Genomic DNA, 13,996 nt, shown 5'->3' on the forward strand with positions numbered 1-13,996 from the left:
CCCTCTCATACAATGCCATGCAAATATAACACTGGCTTACAAACTTCTACATGCCAACTTCAACATGAAGAGGACCAGAGGACCACCAGGTTACTTGAGAAAGTCATGGTACTTTAAACACTGTTGTTTCCTATCATCCATTATATCATGTACGACGATGACATAATATTACAGAGATGTTACTAGTGGGCACCAATATTGATCCTTCTGTATGATATGGATATCGTTTGATATCGATATGAACAAGGTATATCGTCATGTCTGTTTGTCCTTGCTGTTAACCTACACTATTATGAAAAAGAGCCAACATTACTTTTCCCGCAGGTTATATATGGGTTCTGATATGTACTGACAGCATGGGTTAGTGATTATTGAAAACATCACGCTCATATTTGATTTAGCCGTTGACACTCCATAGGAGCTGGGTGGGTGTAAACTTACTGTCATATGGGATGACGCTGGAGAGACGAAGCAGGTACGGGGGAGTAAAACATTTAATGAATAACGGACATGGAACGAGACAGGAACAGCGTCAGCAAACAGGTAACACAAACAAAAGACAATCAATGGAGCAGCAGGGAACAAAGCAAAGGAACTGACAAATATAGGGGAGGAAATAAACAGATGAGTGAGTCCAATAACGCTGACGTGCGTGACGAGGGACGGCAGGTGTGCGTAATGGATAGAAGGAGTGCGTGATGCAGGGCAGCCTGGTGCCCTCATGCGCCAGGGGAAGGGAAGAGTGGGAGAAGATGTGACAGTACCCCCCCCCTCTTGTTGCGTAACCCGGCGTCCCACCTGGGCGAACCGGCCGAGACATGGGAGCTGGGCTAGCCGGTTGGGGCGTGGGAGCCTGACGAACCAGCAGGAGCGTGGGAGCCTTACGAGCCGGCTGAGGCATGAAAGCCTATGGACCCTGGTCAAATGTAGTGGACTGCACTATGTAGGGAATAGGGTGTCATTTGGAACGGAGGAGGAACAGGGTGCCATTTGGAACGCAGACGGAGTCCCCTGACCACCCACTCATTGATCTTTCTCTCAATCAGCATTTTTACCAGCTAGGAGAGAGTGTCTATGAGGAGCTGAGGCAGGTAGGGGTGAATTAATGCAGTCTGACTTCTACTATTGACCAACCTTTATATTTGGCGCTCTCATGTGGTAGTCAGGGTGCATTTCAGATATAAATATATATTCTGGATCTTCGTGATTTGGACAGTTCTAATCTTACCGTGAAAAAGTATAGCGGAAAACACATATTATGACTTTAAATGGAGGGGATATATTGTATAACATAAATACAATGTAACTTCAATATCCTTGTTGTAGGAAGTGCATGATTTTGGGAGTGGGAATGCTGCACAACAACATTTTGTCATTCGGAAAGTATTCAGCCCCCTTGACTTTTTCCACATTTTGTTACATTACAGCCTTATTCTAAAATGGATGTGATTAACCTGTTAGGGCTAGGGGGCAGTATTGACACGGCTGGATAAAAAACGTACCCGATTTAATCTGGTTACCACTCCTACCCAGTAACTAGAATATGCATATACTTATTACATATGGATAGAAAACACCCTAAAGTTTCTAAAACTGTTTGAATGGTGTCTGTGAGTATAACAGAACTCAAATGGCAGGTCAAAACCTGAGAGATTCCTTTACAGGAAGTGGCCTGTCTGACCATTTCTGGAACTTCTTTGCCATCTCTATCTTTTACTAAGGATCTCTGCTCTAACGTGACACTTCCTACGTCGTCCATAGGCGCTCAGAGCCCGGGAAAAACCTGAATGTCGTCATCCCAGCCCCAGGCTGAAACACATTATCGCCTTTCTCAAGTGGCCGATCAAGGGACTCTGGGCTTAGGCGCGTGACCTGACCGCCCCCGTCTTTGTGATTTTTTCCTCTGTTTGCCGAAAAGGAGATTCCCGGTCGGAATATTATCGCTTTTCTACGAGAAAAATGGCATAAAAATGGATTTTAAACAGCGGTTGACATGCTTCGAAGTACGGTAATTGAATATTTTGATTTTTTGCATTACAACGAAAGCAAAACATTAGATTATGTCAGCAGAGTACCCAGCAAGAAATAATCAGACACCCATTTTTCAAGCTAGCATATAACGTCACATAAACCAAAACCACAGCTAAATGCAGCACTAACCTTTGATGATCTTCATCAGATGACAATCCTAGGACATCATGTTATACAATACATGCATGTTTTTGTTCAATCAAGTTCATATTTATATCAAAAAACAGCTTTTTACATTAGCATGTGACGTTCAGAACTAGCATACCCACCGCAAACTTCCGGTGAATTTACTAAATTACTCACGATAAACGTTCACAAAAAACATAACAATTATTTTAAGAGTTATAGATACAGAACTCCTTTATGCAATCGCTATGTCCGATTTTAAAATAGCTTTTCGGCAAAAGCACATTTTGCAATATTCTGAGTAGATAGCCCAGCCATCACGGCTAGCTAATTTGACACCCACCAAGTTTGGCCCTCACCAAACTCCGATTTACTATTCGAAAAATTTGATTACCTTTGCTGTTCTACGTCAGAATGCACTCCCAGGACTTATACTTCAATAACAAATGTTGGTTTGGTTCAAAATAATCCATAGTTATGTTCAAATATCCTCTGTTTTGTTCGTGCGTTCAAGACACTATCCGAAGGGTGACGCCACCGACGCGTTTCGTGACAAAAAAATTCTAAATATTCCATTACCGTTCTTCGAAGCATGTCAACCGCTGTTTAAAATCAATTTTTATGCGATTTTTCTCGTAAAAAAGCGACAATATTCCGACCGGGAAACCCTGTTTAAGTTCAAAGACGAAAAAAAAACATGGTGTCGCCTCGTGCACGCACCTCAGTCTCATTGTTCTCTGATCGACCATTATCCAAATGCGCTACTGTTTTTCAGCCAGGGCCTGCAAAGACATCATTCACCGGTTTGCCGCCTTCTGAGAGCCTATGGGAGCCGTAGGAAGTGTCACGTTACAGTAGATATCCTCAGTTTTCAATAAAGAGAGTGTAGAAGCCCAAGAAAGCGGTCAGACAGGCCACTTCCTGTAAGGACTCTTCTCAGGTTTTTGCCTGCCATATGAGTTCTGTTATTCTCACAGACACCATTCAAACAGTTTTAGAAACTTTAGGGTGTTTTCTGTCCAAAGCCAATAATTATATGCATATTCTAGTTTCTGGGCAGTAGTAATAACCAGATTTAATCCGGCCGTGCAAATACTGCCCCCTAGCCCCAACAGGTTAATTAATATTTATTAGTGGTTAATACTCTGATTTATTGTGTGGGGTATTTTTATTTTGGTTTTAGGATGCTGTACACAAATTACATTTTCTGAAGTTTTGGGTTCACATATGTAAATTCTCTTGATTAGAAGAAATGTACTGAAAAGTCCAATATAAACCTGATTCACAAAATGTTTGAAATATCTGTAAATAATGTCTTAGGTACAGAAAAACAAACACTCACGTTTTTCAACAGAATCGGCAGAATGAATACACCCTGATCACACAGTTCATTTTCATAGCAGCTACATAAAAACACCATGATCAGTTTGCTCTCTCCTCCACTCACCTTTTTCCTTCGCTTGTGAACTTCAACACATCATCTGTCTGTGAACAGGCAAAAAAACCTTTCCAAGCCAAGCCTTCATATCATTACCACAAACCGCTACACACAGCCTACATCGTTGTGACCATATTAGCTAACGTCATACTCAACATAGCTACTAGAACTAATGCGTTAGTAAGCCCGCTACTTTCATGCAAAAACAGTGTACAGTCAGCAAGCAGTTTAGCAATGACACCAGCAGGCCCCAGTGGCAATAAATTAATTAAACCAAAAGCCTACCTTGACTTGGAAGAATTCCAGTCTTTGATAGCTATAGCCAGTTAGCCAACATAGCATCTCTCTGTTTGAGCAGGGTGAGTACATTTGATACACATTTGATACACTGCATGCTAGCTAGCTGTATCTTATGATTTGAGTACTAGATTCATTCTCCGATCTTTTGATTGGGTGGACAGAGCTCTGATAGGTTGGAGGATGTCCTCCGGAAGTTGACATAATAACTATGAAAGTCTATGGAAAGGGGTGAGAACCATGAGCCTCTTAGATTTTATACTGAAGTCAATGTACCCAGAGAACGATGGAAGCTAGCTGTCCTTCGGCAACACCTTGGTGCTACCCTACAAAGTGCGGTCGAGACTACAGTAGAGCTGGTTTAATAAGTTATTTGGTGATGTGAATATATTTAGTATAGTTTTATCTATAAATGATACCCTTTTTAACGTATCACTATTTTTTTTATACATTTACTGAGTATGACCTGAGTGGTCATAGATGGACAGAGTTCTTTCTTTCTTTCTTTCTTTCTTTCTGTGACTCACAGAACCAAAAATCTCAAATTTGTACTCATCAGACCAAAGGACAGATTTCCACCGTTCCAATGTCCATGGTTCGTGTTTCTTGGCCCAAGCAAGTCTCTTCTTATTATTGGTGTTCTTTAGTAGTGGTTTCTTTGCAGCAATTCCACCATGAAGATTTGATTCACACAGTCTCCTCTGAACAGTTGATGTTCAGATGTGTCTGTTACTTGAACTCTGTAAAACATTTATTTAGGCTGCAATTTCTGAAGCTGGTAACTCTAATGAACTTATCCTCTGCAGCAGAGGTAACTCTGGGTCTTTCTTTCCTGTGGCGGTCCTCATGAGAGCCGGTTTCATCATGATGGTTTTTGTGACTGCACTTGAAGAAACGTTCAAAGTTCTTGATTGACTGACCTTCATGTCTTAAAGTAATGGTAGACTGTCATTTCTCTTTGCTTATTTGAGCTGTTCTTGCCATAATATGGCCTTGGTCTTTTACCAAATAGGGCCATCTTCTGTATACACACCCTACCTTGTCACAGCACAACTGATTGGCTCAAAAGTTAAGGAAAGAAATTCCACAAATTAACTTTTAAGAAGGCACACCTGTTAATTGAAATGCATTCCAGGTGACTACCTCGTGAAGCTGGTTGTGAGAATGCCAGGAGTGTGCAACACTGGCTACTTTGAAGAATTTCAAATATAACATTTGGAATTGTTTAACACTTTTTGTGTGTTGTGTTATTTCATAGTTTTAATGTCATCACTATTATTAAACAATGTAGAAAATAAAATAAAAATTAAGAAAAACCCTGGAGTGAGTAGGTGTCCAAACTTTTGACTGGTACTGTACATTTGCAAACATTTCTAAAAACCTGTTTTCGATTTGCCGTTATGGGTATTGTGTGTAGATTGATGAGGAAAAGCATTAATTTAATCCATTTTAGAATAAGGCTGTAATGTAATAAAATGTGGAAAAAGTCAAGGGGTCTGAATACTTTCCGAACGCAATGTATGATGGTGTACATAAAATGTTTTTGTGCAGTATTCCCACTCCCAAAATCATGCACTTCCTACAACAAGGATATTGAAGTTACATTGTATTTATGTTATACAATATATCCCCTCCATTTAAAGTCATTATATGTGTTTTCCTCTATACTTGATCACGGTAAGATTAGAACTGTCCAAATCATGAAGATCCATAATTTATATTTATATCTGAAACGCACCCTGACTACCACATGAGGGCGCCAAACATAAAGACATGTTGATATCAGCAGTCAGCCTGCATTAATTCCCCCCTACCTGCCTCAGCTCCTCATAGACACTCTCTCCTAGCTGGTAAAAATGCTGATTGAGAGAAAGAGCAATGAGTGGGTGGTCAGGGGACTCCGTCTGCATTCCAAATGGCACCCTATTCCCTACATGGTGCAGTCCACTACCTTTGACCAGGGTCCATAGGTAATAGGGTGCCATTTGGGACACAGCCTGTCCCATAATGTTCCTCAATTCACCATGGATCATCAGTTTAGACTGGTTGGTAGAACAGAACAGATATGAATCAATGAAAGGAGGACAGTTGGGACATTCTTGAGAGAATGAATGACACTACATTTACTAAACTGATTCAGTCGCTTATTTAGGTCCTTGCTTCCCAAAATAATCAGCATAAAATATGATGTAAGATTTACATCCAGCAAGCGCCTATGGAGTACCAACGGCTACATCATATATTATGTAAGTGTCACGTATTCTCCCACTCTTCCCCCCCTGGCGCTCGAGGGCGTCAGGTTGCCCTGTGTCACGCCTCCCTCAGAATCTGGATTGACAGGCATCTTGCCTCAGCCGGATTGTCGGGCTTTCATGCCTCAGCCGGCTCGCAAGGCTCTCACGCTCCAACAGGCTTGCCCAAGCACCCATGTCTCGGCCTGTTCACCCAGGTGGAATGATGGATGGCGCCCCAAGAGGGGGGGGGGGGGTACTGTCACGTCTGCTTCCGCTCTTCCCTTCCCCTGGCGCATGGGGGCGCCAGGCTGTCCTGCATCACGCACTCCTTCTATCCATTACGCACACCTGCCTTCCCTCGTCACGCGCGTCAGCGTTATTGGACTCACTCATCTGTTTATTTCCTCCCCTATATTTGTCAGTTCCCTTTGCTTTGTTCCCTGTTACTCCATTGATTGTCTTTTGTTTGTGTTACCTGTTTGCTGACGCTGTTCCTGTCTCGTTCCATGTCCGTTATTCATTAAATGTTTTACTCCCCCGTACCTGCTTCGTCTCTCCAGCGTCATCCCATGTGACAGTAAGTTTATGTCCACCCAGCTCCTATGGAGTGTCAACGGCTAAATCAAATATGAGCGTGATGTTTTCAATAATCACTAACCCATGCTGTCAGTACATATCAGAACACATATATAACCTGCAGGAAAAGTCATGTTTGCGCTTTTTCATAATAGTGTAGGTTAACAGCAAGGACAAACAGACATGACGATATACCTTGTTCATATCGATATCAAACGATATCCATATCATACAGAAGGATCAATATTCGTGCCCACTAGTAACATCTCTGTAATATTATGTCATCGCTGTACATGATATCATGGATGATAGGAAACAACAGTGTTTAAAGTACCATGACTTTCTCAAGTAACCTGGTGGTCCTCTGGTCCTCTTCAGGTTGAAGAGGCAGAGACCATCGTCGACGCCCTGACAGCGGGGATGTTCAGCAGGTTTGGAGCTGCGGAGTCCATCCACAGCGACCAAGGTAGAAACTTTGAGTCCCGTGTGTTCGCCACCATGTGTGAGAGGCTGGGTATGCACAAGACCCGCACTACTCCTCTCCATCCTCAAAGTGATGACCTTGTAGAGCGCTTCAACAAAACGCTTGGACAGCAGCTGGCCATCGTCTCTGCCAAACACCAGCGTGACTGGGACAAGCACCTGCCTATGGTCCTCATGGCATGCCGTTCCGCTGTCCAAGACTCCACCTCCTGCACGCCTGCCCTCCTCATGCTGGGGAGAGTGATCCGCACCCCTGCGGAGATGGCGTTTGGTCGGCCCCTGGATAGCCCTCATGTTCCCCCGGGGCCGGAGTATGCCCGGAGACTCCAGGACCGCCTGGAGACAGCCCACAACTTCGCCAGAGAGCAGCTGGTGAATGCAGGTGTGAGGCAGAAGAGGAACTATGACGTGCACACCCGGGGAAGGCACTTTGTGGCTGGGGAGCTGGTCTGGGTCTACAGCCCCCTAAGGAAAAAAGGCAGATGCCCCAAGTTGGACAGTCACTGGGTGGGGCCCTGCAGCGTCCTGGAGAGGGTAGGGGAGGTTGCGTACCGGGTGCAGCTTCCTTCCAGGGGGAGAAAGGTGGCACTGCACCGTGACAGGTTAGCCCCATACAGAGGGGCCGCTTCTCCCCAAACCCCAGGGACCCCCACAATTTCCCTCTCTGGCAATGACATTCTCCAGGCACCCACCCCCATGTGCCGTTGACAAGGCTCCAGACGGCCCACTCCCCCTGTCTCCCTCCCTGTGTCACCGCGTGGTTCCCCGGAGCCACGGACTGTATTCCCCGTTCCCGCTTCCTTGTCCCCCATATCCCTTCCTTCATCCCCTGGGTCCCAGAGGGACAGCCCCCTGCCACGGATGGAGCCCCCTGTTTCACATCTGGACTGCAACCATCACGGCCACGCAGGCAAAGGAGACCTCCGGGTCGCTTCAGAGACTTTGTTTGTTTCCTCGGGGACGAGGGACTTTGTGGTGGGGGGGGGGGGGGCTGTGTAGCAACCCGCACAGACAGTTGTGGGTTATGTGTTAGGCTATTAGTGGGTTGTGTCGTACTTACCAGTGTTCGCGGGGTCATGCCAATCAACCTGCTAACACCACATATGAGGTGTTCTGGTCCACTGGACCCCCCTACACATTTATATTACATATGTGGTGTTCTGGTCCACTGGACCAGAGGGTAATAAAAGTGTGGAAGTGTGTGTGTGTGTGTGTGTGTGTGTGTGTGTGTGTGTGTGTGTGTGTGTGTGTGTGTGTGTGTGTGTGTGTGTGTGTGTGTAGGTGAAAACAATTAAAAATGAAACAAATGTTTGTTGTGTGACTACACTCTGTCTTCGTCTTCCCTGGGCCTGCTGTTTCAATATAGCACCAAAACCTGTTTGTCTCCCTGCCTTGTCTGCCCGTCTCCCGTTTATCTCATACTCTTAACCCTTTGTAGCGTGTGAAACTACACAATGTCTTGCAGGAACCTTTTCAATGTTATTACAATACATTACTTCAATACATTATTCCAATACATTGTAAAACTCTCTACCCCAGCCAGGTGCAACTTGGAGGAGGGAAACAACAAATAAATAGCTTTGCATGTGTGGCTCATTACCACAATCAATCAGTATGGCAAAAATAATCTCTGCTCAGAGGACCTTAGAAAGATTTTTGAAGATAGAGAAGCTAGTGTGGAAGGAGCGCCTTCCACCTTGCAACATTAAGCATTTTATGAATATGATGATCATGTCTCTGTCAATTAAACGAGGGCACTCCGTTCATCCACCTCTGGCCTGCTCGCCTCCCTACCTCTGAGGAAGCACAGTTCACGCTCAGCCCAGTCAAAACTGTTCGCTGCTCTGGCACCCCAATGGTGGAACAAGCTCCCTCACGACGCCAGGACAGCGGAGTCAATCACCACCTTCCGGAGACACCTGAAACCCCACCTCTTCAAGGAATACCTGGGATAGGATAAAGTAATCCTTCTAACCCCCCCCTTAAAAGATTTAGATGCACTATTGTAAAGTGGTTGTTCCACTGGATATTATAAGGTGAATGCACCAATTTGTAAGTCGCTCTGGATAAGAGCGTCTGCTAAATGACTAAAATGTAAAAATGTAAATGTAAATTCGGAGTCTGACAGTGAGTTGGACGAAGAGGATGAGATTGACCCTCAGCTAACTCCAGGACCAGCCCTTCAGCAGCCAGCCCCAGGACCAGCCCTTCAGCAGCCAGCCCCAGGACCAGCCCTTCAGGCGCCAGCCCCTGAACCTGCCCGTCAGCAACAAGCCCCAGGACCAGCCCGTCAGCAACCAGCCCCAGGACCAGCCCGTTAGCAGCCAGCCCCAGGACCAGCCCATCAGCCGCCATCCCCATGACCAGCCCATCAGCCGCCAGCCCCATGACCAGCCCATCAGCAGCCAGCCCCAGGACCAGCCCATCAGCAGCCAGCCCCAGGACCAGCCCGTCAGCAGCAAGCCCCAGGACCAGCCCGTCAGCAGCCAGCCCCAGGACCAGCCCATCAGCAGCCAGCCCCAGGACCAGCCCGTCAGCAGCCAGCCCCAGGACTAGCCCATCAGGCTGGAGAAATATGGATGTTAAAAATGTTTGAAAATGAATGGTCTTCTTGGACAAGGCTTAAGACACCCCGGTTGCCAATGTGATAAGGATGTAACAAGGGCCGACATGGATGGAGGTTCCTTATGTACACAACATAAAGTCTTCTTTTGAACTGTTCATCCCAGACACCATCCAAAAAAATAATTCTGGACTGCACAAACTTGGAGGGAAGGCGTGTTTTTGGAAAGAGATGGAAGGAGATGGACCAAACTCATTTACATGCATACTTTGGGGGTCTTATCCTTGCTGGTGTTTTCAGATCCAATGTGAATCCACAGAATCCCTGTGGGATTCAGAAACTGACAGAGAACTTTTCTGTGCAACAATGTCTCTGGAAAATTTCCACATAGTTTCCAGGATTATCCGCTTCGATAACCGAGACACCAGACTAGCTCGGCGGCAGAGAGACAAGCTAGCTGCAATCAGGTCAGTGTGGGACAAGTAGGTGGACTGCTTTCCCCTGTTTTAAAACCCTGGGCCCAACATTACTGTTGATGAGCAGTTTATGCCATTTAGGGTCCGCTGCCCCTTCAGACAGTTCATTCTGTCTAAACCCGCAAAATATCGAATCAAGATCTGGGCTGCCTGTGATGCTGCTTCATCATATGCGTGGAACTTGCAAGTGTATACAGGGAAGCCAGATGGAGGAGCCCCTGAGAAGAACCAAGGGATGCAGGTTGTCCTGGACGTGACACAGGGACACAGTGGCCCCAACATCACATGCAATAACTTCTTTATTTCCCAAAAGATGGGACAGGAGCTCCTCAAGAGGAAGCTGACGATGGTAGGAACAGTATGAAAAAACAAGCCAGAGCTCCCACCTCAGCAGTTGAATAAATGGAACAGGCCTATCAATTCCTCTAAGTTTGTGTTCACGGCCGACATGTCCCTAGTGTCCTACCGCCAAAGAAAAGCAAAAATGTGGTACTCGTGAGTACGCTGCATAGGGGTGGGAGAATTTTATGTAAAAAAATGTATTTAACCTTTATTTAAGAACAAACCCTTTTTACAATGATGGCATACCGGGGAACAGTGGCTAGGGGGCAGTATTTTCACGGCTGGATAAAAAACGTACCCGATTTAATCTGGTTACTACTCCTGCCCAGTAACTACAATATGCATATAATTGTTGGCTTTGGATAGAAAACACTCCAAAGTTTCTAAAACTGTTTGAATGGTGTCTGTGAGTATAACAGAACTCAAATGGCAGGTCAAAACCTGAGAGATTCCTTTACAGGAAGTGGCCTGTCTGACCATTTCTTGAACTTCTTTGCCATCTCTATCTTTTACTAAGGATCTCTGCTCTAACGTGACACTTCCTACGTCTTCCATGGGCGCTCAGAGCCCGGGAAAAAGCAGAATGTCGTCATCCAAGCCCCAGGCTGAAACACATTATCGCCTTTCTCAAGTGGCCGATCAAGGGACTGTGGGCTTAGGCGCGTGACCTGGCCACCCCCGTCTTTGTGATTTTTCCTCTGTTTGCCGAAAAGGAGATTCCCGGTCGGAATATTATCCCTTTTTTACGAGAAAAATGGCATAAAAATGGATTTTAAACAGCGGTTGACATGCTTCGAAGTACGGTAATTGAATATTTTGATTTTTTTTGTCTCGAATTGCGCCATGCGCACGACCCTGATTTACCATTTCGGATAGTGTCTGGGACGCACGAACAAAACGCCGCTATTCGGATATAACGATGGATTATTTTGGACCAAACCAACATTTGTTATTGAAGTAGCAGTCCTGGGAGTGCATTCTGACGAAGACAACAAAAGGTAATCAAACTTTTACAATAGTAAATCTGATATTGGTGAGTGCTAAACTTGCCGGGTGTCTAAATAGCTAGCCCGTGATGGCTGGGCTATGTACTTAGAATATTGCAAAATGTGCTTTCACCAAAAAGCTATTTTAAAATCGGACATATCGAGTGCATAGAGGAGTTCTGTATCTATAATTCTTTAAATAATTGTTATGCTTTTTGTGAACGTTTATCGTGAGTAATTTAGTAAATTGTTAGCAAATTCCCAGGAAGTTTGCGGGGGGTATGCTAGTTCTGAACGTCACATGCTAATGTAAAAAGCTGTTTTTTTGATATAAATATGAACTTGATTGAACAAAACATGCATGTATTGTATAACATAATGTCCTAGGGTTGTCATCTGATGAAGATCATCAAAGGTTAGTGCTGCATTTAGCTGTCTTCTGGGTTTTTGTGACATTATATGCTAGCTTGAAAAATGGGTGTCTGATTATTTCTGGCTTGGTACTCTGCTGACATAATCTAATGTTTTGCTTTCGCTGTAAAGCCTTTTTGAAATCGGACAGTGTGGTTAGATAAAGGAGGGTCTTGTCTGTAAAATGCTGTGAAATAGTCATATGTTTGAAAAATTGAAGTTTTTGTATTTTTGAGGAATTTGTAATTCGCGCCACGCCTATCATTGGATATTGGAGCAGGTGTTCCGCTAGCGGAAGGTCTAGATGTAAGAGGTTAACTGCCTTGTTCAGGGGCAGAATGACAGATTTTGTGTCCAGAAACATCAAAATCCCGAAATCATAATGGATCACAATGCCACAAAAGGAGGGGTGGAAAATTTGGACAAGTTGGTGACTGGCTACATCTGCAAAAGAAGAACCCTACGCTGGCCACTTGTGATATTCTCCAACATCTTGGACATCTCGGTGAACAACGCATTTGTCATCTGGATGGAGTTGAACCCATATTGGAACAGAGGGAAGCTCCAGAGGAGATGGCTCTTTCTCGAGGAGTTGGGCATGGCATTGGTAAGACCTCAAATCCAGAGGAGGCAACATATCCCAAGGACCCCAGCTTCTGCAGCCATCGTGAGGAGGATTCAGGAGGAAGATGCTGGTGTCACATCCGCCCAATCGATTATTAATGGATAATGATTTTACCATTATCCTTTACATGTGTTTAAATCAGTCATTTTGACTGTAAAAAGTCATGTTTTGTTAACCTCTACCCAACAGCCAGTGGAATCCCGTGGCGCGATATTCAAATACCTTAGAAATGATATTACTTCAATTTCTCAAACATATGACTATTTTACAGCTATTTAAAGACAAGACTCTCGTTAATCTAACCACACTGTCCGATTTCAAAAAGGCTTTACAACGAAAGCAAAACATTAGATTATGTCAGCAGAGTACCAAGCCAGAAATAATCAGACACCCATTTTTCAAGCTAGCATATAATGTCACAAAAACCCAGAAGACAGCTAAATGCAGCACTAACCTTTGATGATCTTCATCAGATGACAACCCTAGGACATTATGTTAAACAATAAATGCATGTTTTGTTCAATCAAGTTCATATTTATATCAAAAAACAGCTTTTTACATTAGCATGTGACGTTCAGAACTAGCATACCCCCCGCAAACCTCCGGTGAATTTACTAAATTACTCACGATAAACGTTCACAAAAAAACATAACAATTATTTTAAGAATTATAGATACAGAACTCCTTTGTGCAATCGAGGTGTCCGATTTTAAAATAGCTTTTCGGTGAAAGCACATTTTGCAATATTCTCAGTAGATAGCCCAGCCATCACGGCTAGCCATTTAGACACCGACCAAGTTTAGCCCTGAAAAAACTCCGATTTACTATTACAAAAGTTTGATTACCTTTGTTGTCTTCGTCAGAATGCACTCCCAGGACTGCTACTTCAATAACAAATGTTGGTTTGGTCCAAAATAATCCATCGTTATATCCAAATAGCGACGTTTTGTTCGTGCGTTCCAAGACACTATCCGAAGTGTAAATAAGGGTGACGAGCATGGCGCAATTCGTGACAAAAAAATTCTAAATATTCCATTACCGTACTTCGACGCATGTCAACCGCTGTTTAAAATCCATTTTTATTCCATTTTTCTCGTAAAAAAAGCGATAATATTCCGACCGGGAATCTGCGTTTAGGTAAACAGAGGAAAGAAAACAAGCATTCGGTCGACGCGGGCATGCGCCTGAGTCTCACAGTAATGTAACCAGCCACTACCCAAACGCGCTACTTTTTTTCAACCAGAGCCTGCAAAGTCACGATTCAGCTTTTTGCCGCCTTCTGAGAGCCCATTGGAGCCGTAGGAAGTATCACGTAACAGCAGAGATCCTTTGTTTTGGATAGAGATGACAAAGAAGGCCAAGAAATGGTCAGACAGGGTACTTCCTGTAAAGGAATCTTCTCAGGTTT

Source organism: Salmo salar, chromosome 07 (assembly GCF_965601325.2).
Source record: "Salmo salar chromosome 07, fSalSal1, whole genome shotgun sequence".
NCBI classification, from domain to species: Eukaryota; Metazoa; Chordata; class Actinopteri; order Salmoniformes; family Salmonidae; genus Salmo; species Salmo salar.